The sequence below is a fragment of the Bicyclus anynana genome, chromosome 11, assembly GCF_947172395.1.
Source record: "Bicyclus anynana chromosome 11, ilBicAnyn1.1, whole genome shotgun sequence".
Taxonomy (NCBI): Eukaryota; Metazoa; Arthropoda; class Insecta; order Lepidoptera; family Nymphalidae; genus Bicyclus; species Bicyclus anynana.
This window is the reverse complement of record NC_069093.1, coordinates 5,413,548-5,424,540: the sequence shown is the minus strand read 5'-3', so window position 1 is coordinate 5,424,540 and position 10,993 is coordinate 5,413,548. Positions and strand designations below refer to the sequence as shown.

General features: G+C 38.9%; 1 pseudogene; it reads right to left on the bottom strand.

Annotated features, from left to right (window-relative positions):
* Positions 1–56: 56 nt before the first annotated feature.
* Positions 57–4,473, bottom strand: LOC128198518 (uncharacterized; annotated as a pseudogene).
* Between the last annotated feature and the right edge of the window lie 6,520 nt (positions 4,474–10,993).

Below are 10,993 nucleotides of genomic sequence, written 5' to 3'. Positions count from 1 at the left end.
ACACTCCCCTTTTCCACTCAAGTCACTCTCCCCGCCTATTCCAAGTAACCCATAAAGAATTACTGGTATATCGGTAAGGTGCGAGTGAAAGACAGTCTTGCTCGGTAGCTAGTTTATTACTGATGACACAATGAATTGACACTCGTTATATACTACATCCCTCCAACACTAGTTTGGAAACCTGGAACAATATATACACAACGGGTATATTTTTGTTTACTTACTTAAAATACTGCCTATAATCTATACGTTTTCTAACTCTTCTACGAGTAGATCGCCAGACATCGGGATTAGAACTGTCAGAACTAATTGGCTCATTAACTAAATCGGAACCTGGTACGTACAACTTGTTTTCACCGTCTTCCCCAGGCTCCGCCCCTTTTTCGCCAACCGTTTCTCTTTGGTCCGTAAGGTCTTGTCCTTCATTTTCAGCGGCAGAAGGACTACTGCCTGTCTGAACCTGCAAGTCCCTCTCCTCCACCACAGCAATGTCAGGAGGGGGCGGAGATGCCGGTCCAGAAGCCGGTGGCTCAGTAAGCGACGGCGCGGGGACTGACGGATGCGGTGAAAATGGCGTAACTGAACTATGAGGCGTTTCTAGACAATCATCTAAGTTTACATCACTTCCAGTATATTTTCTGACCTGGTCAATATGCCTGTTACAATTTGTCTTATAATCTTCAAAGTAAATTTGTAACATTCGCGATCCTATAATTTTTTTAACTACGCCCACGCACCAGATACCTTTTTTCGCAATATACCATTTAGCCCAAACAGTTTCACCTACAATAAAATTACGACTTTGATTTAATGTTGGCTTGTCTTGTTTATCAAATTGCTTAGGCGGTAAAATTAAATCCAATCTAGATCTTAAATTCCGACCTATCATCAGCATAGCCGGTGTGGCCCCTGTTGCGCAATGTACACTATTTCTATAGTTAAAAAGAAAACTAAGGAGTTTCTCATTGACATGTTTTTGGCATTTACCTTCAGATAGAATGCATTTTATCATTTTTTTACATGTTTTTACAGAGTTCTCTGCCTGTCCATTGCTAGCTGGATGATAGATCGGTGACGTAAGATATTGTATTCCGTTCATTCTACAAAAGTTATGAAATTCCGCCGAACTTATCTTAACATCATTATCCGAGATTAGCACAGCGGGAACGCCAAATTTAGAGAACATTTCTTTTAACTTAAAAATAAGCGCACCGGTAGATGTGCCCCGGTCCATATAAATGCATTCTAACCATTTAGAATATGCATCCACGACAATTAAATAAATTGACTGGCCGATAGAAAAATAATCTAGGTGGATTCGATGCCATGGCCCCGGCGGGCGAGGCCACGGCGCCGGCGGCGCGCGCGGCGGCGCACTGCGCAGGCCTGCGCACGTCTGACACGAGTTCACCATCCGTTCGATTTGCGAGTCGATCTGAGGCCACCACATTTTTCCGCGAGCCATATTTTTAGTTTTTGTTATGCCGAAATGAGATGAATGTAGTTCTTTTAACATACTTTCTCTGTAGGCGACCGGAATTACTATTCTATGGCCCCGTAATAAACAGCCATCCACCACTTCTAGATCTCCTTTACATAGGAAATACGGCAATATTGATTTACACTTTATTTTCCTAGGCCAACCTTTACTCATGTATTTCATTACTGTTTTCAGTACCTTGTCCGCCGCGGTCGCGTGTCTAATATCACTGAACAATACCGGTTCCGCGTTCGACTCGAAGAATAAGAAATATTTAGCGTAACCGTCCTCTCGTTCATTATCTAATGTTACCGATATGGGTGAGCGAGAAAAGAAATCTGCGATTTGGTTATTCTTGCCATCTATATACTGTACTGTATAATTATAAGCGGATAATATTACTGCGTATCTTTGTAAACGTAAGGCAGCAGTGACAGAAATGCCTTTGTTTTTACCAAAAATAGATAGTAACGGCCTATGATCCGTCTTCAGTATAAACGGTTCCTGACGTCCATATAAATATTGATGAAAATATTTCACACCAAAAATTATAGCCGTCGCCTCTTTCTGTATTTGGCTATAGTTCTTTTCGCTCTGCGTTAAGGAACGGGACGCAAATGCAATAGGACGCTCGCGGCCTTCGGCGTCTCTGTGAGCGAGTACTGCTCCCAAGCCACACGGCCCCGCATCCACGGTGAGGAGGAGGGGGGCGGCGGGGTCGAAATGTGCTAAGACGCGCTCGCTAGCTAGCTCGCGCTTCACGCTCTCGAATGCCGCTTGCTGCCGCTCGCTCCAATGCCACTGTGCGCCTGAGCGTAATAACTCATGCAGTGGACTTAGCAACGCCGACGCACCCGGAATGAATTTCCTATAATAATTAACGACTCCCAAAAAACGCTTGACCCCGAGCACGTTCGCGGGCGCGGGCGCTTTGAGTATCGCTTCGACTTTCGTAGGACATGTTTTTAACCCTGTCTTATCTATCACGTACCCTAAGTACGTCACACTATTTTTGAAAAAAACGCATTTGTCTTTTTGCAAACGTAAACCTGCGTCTTGCAATCTACTTAAAACCGAATGAAGTCTAGACATATGAATTTCCCTTGTTGGTCCAGTTATACAAACATCATCTAGCCAGACGCTAACTCCATCCAGCCCTGCTAATAATGTTTCCATCGCTCTCTGGAATATTGCTGGGGCATTAGCTAGCCCGTAAACCAGTCGGGTATAAGCGAACATCCCTTTTTCAGAATTGATAGTCGTAAGGTTTTGAGATGACTCCGATAATTTAAATTGATTATAAGCATTACTTAGGTCAATTTTCGAATAACACTCTCCCCCTCCTAGTCTAGAAAAAACCTCCTCGATCCTAGGTAAGGGGTATTTATCTATCTTTAGGTCTTTATTTAATGTACACGAATAATCTCCAGCAATTCTTAATTTCCCGTTTTCTTTTAGCACTGGAACTATCGGGGTGGCATACTCTGAGTGGTTAACAGGCTTGAGAATTCCTAATTTAACTAATCTATCGAGTTCCGCGTTAACTTGGTCTCTCAATGCGAAAGGAACGGATCGTGGCTTAAAAAACTTCGGTTTCGCATCATCTTTTAAGTGCAATTCAACTTCAAACTTATTAAAACATCCTAAATCATCCTTCCAAATCTCTGGGTATTGACTTAACAACCGCTGCACATCTTCAGTAGGCCTATTTTTACAAATTAAATTATTATTATTAGACGATACAAAAGAAATTCCAAACTTAGCCATAAAATCACGACCTAGTAACGGGGGGCCCCCGTTTTTAATAATATAAAATTTAATTTTATTTGTTTTATTATTATACGTAATTTCACTAATAAAATATCCTAAAGGTGTAATTTTATGACCAGTATATACGCACATTCGCAGATCACCATTATGTAGTTTAGAATTCTTAAAATATTTTAAATAAAAATTCTCTGATAACACAGATACACCCGAACCAGAGTCTAATTCCATATGTAACTGAGTATTGTTCACGTTTACTGTTAATAATATGGGCTTATAGTCTACGTACCTCATGTTAAAAAGGTCACACTCCCTGCAATCCCTCCCTGCAAGAGGGTCTTGGGAACACCCTTCCGATTGTGCACCGATGTTATGCACATTAGATTTATTTTTGCACATTTTAACTAAATGCCCTCCCCCACAGGATCTGCACTTCAGGTTACGGAACCTGCACTTATCGGCACTATGGGATCGCAACCCGCACACACTACAGCGCTGCATTACACTCGATCTATCCTCCGATCGACTCGGCTTGGCCTGAGCCTGGCCGTGGCCAGCCTTCCGCTGCTCACCGACGCGAAATACTGGCTCCTCTTTCACGACGACGCGCGCCTGTCGCGCCCAAGCCGTCTTCTGTGCCACTTCCAAGGCTTGTCCGAATGTCAAGGTTTTCGAATCACATTCGAAGAGTTTATCACGCTCCGGCCCTGCTCGGAAGCCCAGAACGAAACGGTCGCGCAGGAGCGTGTCCAGCTCAGCACCGAAGTCACAATATACGGCCAACCCTCTTAGCCGTGCCGCCCATTCTTCGATACTCTCACCGTCCGATCTGCTTGCTTCGTAGAATTTTTTGGCGTAAAATGCTGGTTTAGCACTTCTACCAGCTCAGTATAACTACATACTTCGAGCTTCTTTGGGTGCACCAAATTTCGAATTAACCGATATGAGTCATCCGAGAGATGTGTCAATAACACTGCACTTTGACTATCATCAGAGATTTTATTTAACTTTATAAACTGTGTTAATTTACTGTGAAACACTTCCCACTCATTAATTTTATAGTCAAAAGAAGCTAAGTTTCCGAGATAAGAACTCATTTTTTATTTTTTTATTTTAAACGCGGGTATGTACACGACTCGTCGCCAGTTGGTATATCGGTAAGGTGCGAGTGAAAGACAGTCTTGCTCGGTAGCTAGTTTATTACTGATGACACAATGAATTGACACTCGTTATATACTACAATTACACAACAAGAGATGTGGACGGCTCGAACGCCACGAGCACACTGAAGCCGACACTAGATCGAGCGACGTCATATCTGTCACAGACTACTATTTCCAACACTAAACGGCGATAACATTATTAGCTTAATTATTATCTTAATACATTATCGTATACAGAAATTTAAACTGCAGTATTTATCAGCATCATTCCCAATTTATCTGGCCTGCATGCGAGTAGGCGAGTAGGCCAGTGGGTATATATCACGTGGTAGGCTACCGCCCGAGGTGTTAGCTTCTAAACCGTTGATTAATAGCACGCAGGAGACGGACTAATCTGCACAGCTAGCTCGTTTATCACTGAACCTGCATTGTGTTGTATTAACTGGAAACACTGAAGTTGCGTAACTGAGCTCATTTTTGACCGATTTCAAAAAGGAGGAGGATGTTGAATTTAGGGTTCCGAACGTACGCAGTACAAAAACGGAACCCTTATAATCTCACTCGTGCACATTTTAAGGTCTGGACTAATCCAATTGAAATTTTAGTCCACATATAAATTTTTGTGACCCAAATACAGGGATGTATCGTGAAAAGATAACATTTCAATATGGGGGGCACTTATGGGGGTAACATGGAAAGTTGAAAAAAAAACTTTTACTAACTTAATCATGTGATACGTCAAATAAAAGGTCTTGAAAAAAAAATATATAATTAGGTTCAATTTCAGCTGGCCTTTTCACTATTTTCGTCTTTATTGTCATTATCAACCTATCGAAGTGGACAACAAAGTGTACATACTATAAGATAGCCACCGTAATTACCGAATGACATTTGTAATTTGTATCATATTATGTGGATGACATTTTGTCAATTTATTTGTTTTTTAATTTGACGCGAGTTCAAGTCGCACTTGTCCGGTTTTATGTATGTACCTACACCGATTACAATGCACCAATGCAATCTAAGACGGAAGCGGGCTAACATGTTAGGCGTAGGATGAAAATCCACACCCATTTCGGTTTCTAAACGACATCGTACTGGAACGCTAAATCGTTTGGAGGTGCGTCTTTGCTAGTAGGGTGGTAACTAGCCTCAGCCGAAGCCTCCCACCAGCAACTAAGAACCTCAACTCTACTACAAAGGATCTCCCAACCAAAATTTCCCAAATCACACAAAACACGAATAGCATAGAAGTTACCTATACTTAGTATTCCTATATTGTCTACAGGAAAACTACCGCATCTACGCAGGCAAAACCGATTGATATGTAATACCTGTATCTTAGAAAGATCAGAAAAATCGGCAACGGTTTTTTATTTGACTGATCTTTCATGTCTAACTTGGTCGCTAGCTAGCGGGCGATGAAGCAAGCTTTGCTTGGAGTTAATCTGCGTGATCGAATCAGAAATCCGCAGACGAACCAAAGTCACTGACACAACTCAGCGAGTCGCGAAGATGAAATGGCAATGGGCAGGCCACATAGTTCGAAGAGCCGATGGACGTAGCGGTCCCAAGGTGCTGGAATGGTAACCCCGCATCGCAACGCGCAGTGTTGGTCGACCCCCACTAGGTGGACCGAAAAAAAAGTGGATGCTGACGGCTCGAGACCGTTTTGTTTGGAAGTCCATGCAACAGGTCTATGTCCAGCAGTGGACGTCCATCGGATGATAATGATGATGATGGATGATCTATCATATTATTTTGTGGAAAAACACTAATTTCTTCCATTAGCATACTGTTAAAAAGACTTATGGCACCTTTTAAGTTATTTCCTCGGGTTACAAGTTAAATATTGTCAGCACCCGATTCAAATACACGCACCTAATATCGATATTCAAATGTGGTTTATATGATAAGCTAATCGACAGATGTACCCCGGACGCGTATGGGTTATCAACTAGACCCAAAACTTCCTTCGGGTTGTGCCGATAACACTCGGAGCGCCCGTTTTCCATCAAGCCGTGGATTTTGGGAATAAAATTTGCATAGGAGCCTGTTATGTGTAATATACTCGCTGAAACTCGTTTCCGAAGTACCATCTGGAGTCGATAAACTTTTAGGTCCGATTGTTGTAATTTGTATAGGGCAATTCGGGGATTTCTTTTTTCACAATATTAAAGAAAACATTCTTTATGCAAATACGTCTAAGTTGATTAAAAAGTTTTCAAGACTAATACTCCAATTAAATACGAATATCTCCTTCTCCTATAGCAGAGACAGAGAGGGACTTTTAAATCCGAGCCGTGATAGCCTAGTGAATATGACCTCTGCCTCCGATTCCAGAGGGTGTGGGTTCGAATCCGGTCCGGGGCATGCACTTCCAACTATTCAGTTGTGTGCATAAAAATCACGTGTTCATCCCACAGTGAAGGAAAACGTCGCGAGGAAACCTGCATACCAGAGAATTTTATTCTATATTTTTATTTTATTTTATTTTATTATATTATTTATTTTTCTTGCTATTCGGTTCATATTTAGCCTACGCAAATATGACCATATTTCTGAATTCCGTCAGAAGCTCAAGTGGCTCCCTATTCGTCGTCGCCGGGATCTGCATGTACTTTCACTTTTGTACTGTGTGTTGTTTAATCCAAAATCTCCTGTGTATCTGAAGGAGAAATTTACGTTTCAGGGAGTGCAGTCTGAACTGAGACAGTGTCGATTACTAACTCTATGTTTACCCGTGCATAAGACGAAATTTTATAAACATTCTTTCGTTGTGCAAGCCGTTAAGTTATGGAATGCTCTCCCTTTAAACATACGGCAATCAAAGACACTGGACATTTTTAAAAATGCCGTAAAGTCTCATTATCTGGTGCAGTAACGACGATCTGTATATATTATTTCTTTTCAATATAAGGTATTTATTAGTATATTTTTGATATGTATTTTACTCATTATTGTAGGTATTTGTGTAATATTGTTTATGTATTAGGATGTAAATTATTTGTATGTATGTGTATTACTAATACTATGGTTATTTTCGTTTTACGCCACCTGCTGATGTCCTTAAGTTTTCCTAAACCGAAGGTTGCCTGGAAGAAATCGCTACTTAGCGATAAGGCCGCTTTTTGTATGCTGATCTCTTCTTAATTTGTTTTTTATTTCACTTGTTTTTGTCTTTGTGGTGTGCAAATAAAGTATATTTATCTTTATCTTAATTTTCTTAATTCTCTGCGTGTGTGAATTCTGCCAATCCGCATTGGGCCAGCGTGGTGGACTTTTAGCCTAAGCCTTCTCATTCTAAGAGGAGACTCGAGCTTAGCAGTGAGCCGAATATGGGTTGATAACTATCTTTCTATATACAGGGTGCTCGGAAATATTTACCATAACTTCAAGGTAGTAATGAGACCACTTATAGGAACCGAACTGCTTTACTAATTAACTACAAAAAATATGTTTTCATAATTCAAATAATACCGACTATCCATGTAACTCACGCCTTTAGGTAACAAAGCGACGTTGAATTTTAAAATACAAATACGTCATTATTATAAGGATGCGTCTAAGGGACAAATTTTAAGATCTATTTTCAAAAGAAATATTATTTACTCCGATAATATTCATTTTAGAACACATGTTCCACCATAACCACCACCAACATTTTGAATTAATTTTTGTTAAAGAAGAGTTATGGGAAATACTCCCGAGCACCCTGTATAATCATAAAACAATAGCAGCTTTTTTGCATCAACTAAGAAGCGAACCTCGAACCTAAACCTACCTCAGTATAACCGAAGAGCTGTTGAGGCTTTGATTAGCTTCTCATATCTTGAATCATTTTTGACATAGAAATATTTTTGTAAAAATAGCCAGCCTAGGGAAAGAGGACATATTATAATTATTATGTATCTACCTATATACAGTTTAATTATAATTAACTCCAATTAATTATATTTTAATTAACTCCGAATCCTTGATTACGTAACTTACAACTCGTACTCGTTAAAATATTATTAGCGACGTTATAATTACTTATTCTCTTTGAAGTCGAAAACATTTCATTAACACCAATTTCGAAGCTACATTATCGTTTACTTAGAGTAAGAATATATTCCATATTTCATTAAATAAAAACCTGAACCTGAGTATATAACACTTTTTTTCTATTTATTTATTTAAACCTATATAATTTTTTTGACGTGACAACGTCTTATAATTTGATGAAACGGGCTGCACATTCGAAAAAAGATGTAGGGTTGCCAACTTTTTTACAAAAAATAAAGATAATTCTGGTCTGAATGAATGAAGATTATTATACAGTATTTTTAGAAAAACGTACATTTTCTTTTGAAAACCATTCCATCAGTATTTTCTTATGATGTTGTCACGTTCAACTATCATCAGTAAACCGACTTTACAGACAACCGATTTTTTTTTTATTTAACATCGTTGGTCACGGAATAAAAGTCAGCGTTTTTTTATGTTTTAATTAAAAAAATAGCACATAATTAATTTTTTAACAATAATTCATAACGGTATGAATTATTGTTAAAAAATCTGCTGTTTCGCTTGCGGGGCTTTTGAGTGACCAAGTAACAGGCGGGGCGGTTAAGGATCCAGTGTGAGATACCTCCTCACAATATCACGTATTGTGCTACACAAGTCTTGTACGCAGTGACCAGCACACGATCAATTGTAGTCGTGGGTGCAACAGAAACGTGAGAATAATTGACCGTCAACGGCGACCTTTGTACGTCACAATAATTACTCCGACTTTGGATCCAATAGTAATAATTTTCTACTAATCTAATTAATTAGAGCGTCATCATCAAGATGAAGCTAGTCACGGGAGTAGCTTCATTTTGATGAGAGGCTCAACTTTTTATTTAAAAAAAATCTTGATTATGGTAGCTAACTGGATTACCAGGTAGTAAATTTCTGAGCGTCGGAACGAGATTTGTCCTACAAATGTTAGCTACCAGAATCAAGAATTTTCGTAAATAAAAAAGTTGAACGTCCCATCAAGATAAAGTTACTCACGGAAAATTAGCTTGATAATAATAATCAATTGTAAATTTTTTCCACTGATTCTGGGCTATACTGGGTGGTGTTACCGCTTCATTGTTTTTTTTTTTCGGGGAACATAAAAATAATTCATTGTGCAACTCCATAAAACACTGCTGATCCTAGTTTATTAAGTACTTCTAAAGCTAAGAGTGGATACATGCTGCAAGGCTTTATTGTAAGCGCGCTATATAAAAGCTGCCCAATCTCTCTCTCGGATTAAAAGGATATCTATTAACTTTAAAGTTTCGAGCAAAATTTCTTTCTTTTTGACTGAAAAATACCATGTATTGAAATTATATAAAATTTTATGATGGAAACCGGTCAAATCTATTATCATGATTGTCTTGTTTAATAAATAAAGATTTATTATTATTATTGTATGTAAGCATGTCAAAGTCTTTTTTAATTAATTTTTAATTATTCGGGTAATTTTCCTACATTCTACCAATGGTAGGCGTCCACTGATCCGCATCGTACGTATCGGATGCATCACATTAAACGGATTTTTAATTTTACGGTAGACAAAATCCGTTCAACACGATCTGTAAGATGACCGTTGTCCTTTTTGCGTTTTCGTTTGATATATATCTAACTATGTATTATTTTTTTTATAATTAAAGGACGTTAGGAAGTGCCCCCAGCAGTTGCACAGTTTGTTTAATGATAATGTGTCCATTATTTTGAATATTTAAGTCAAAAATTATTACATAAAATGTACCGAATTGTTTGTAGATTTATGTTCTATTAATTAATGTTACAGAACCACGAAAAAAAATATCCGCACTAAAGACCGAATGACCCTGTATAACTACACTACACCTAGTTTATTAATAGGCTTAGGATTAAATCATCGAATGTATTAATAGATAGTCTCAATAGTACAATAGAACAAAGCGGCTAGATTCTATTGATTTTTCGTTCAAGTTCCATTAATGCAGTAATCCTATTACGCTCTAATTGCACTGTGCCGGCTCTTGGCTTGGATTAAATATAACTATTCGTAGTATTAAAGCATTTTTATTTTATTAATCACTAGCTGACGCCCGCGAATTCTTTTGCCATTATATTATAGGACTCAAAAGTGATTGCAAATATAAGAAAACTAATGTCGAACAAAGGCTCACAACACTTGTCAGGACAACTTAATTAATAAATTACACTGTAACCAAAACAAGACCCTAGAATGGCAGAGAATGACCTTGAGTAGAGTCTCGCACTTGTGAACGAAGTGTGTAGGGTTAAAGGATCATTTGACTGATATCAAACACTCCCCTTTTCCACTCAAGTTACTCTCCCCGCCTATCCCAAGTAACCCATAAAGAATTACACAACAAGAGATGTGGACGGCTCGAACGCCACGAGCACACTGAAGCCAACACGAGATCGAGCGACGTCATATCCGTCACGGACTACTATTTCCTAAACTATATATTAAAAACATGTAAATTTAAAAGCGGCCAACGCGGCGATAACACTTAGCCCTCGTTAATCCGGCTAAGTAGCAAAATTCGTT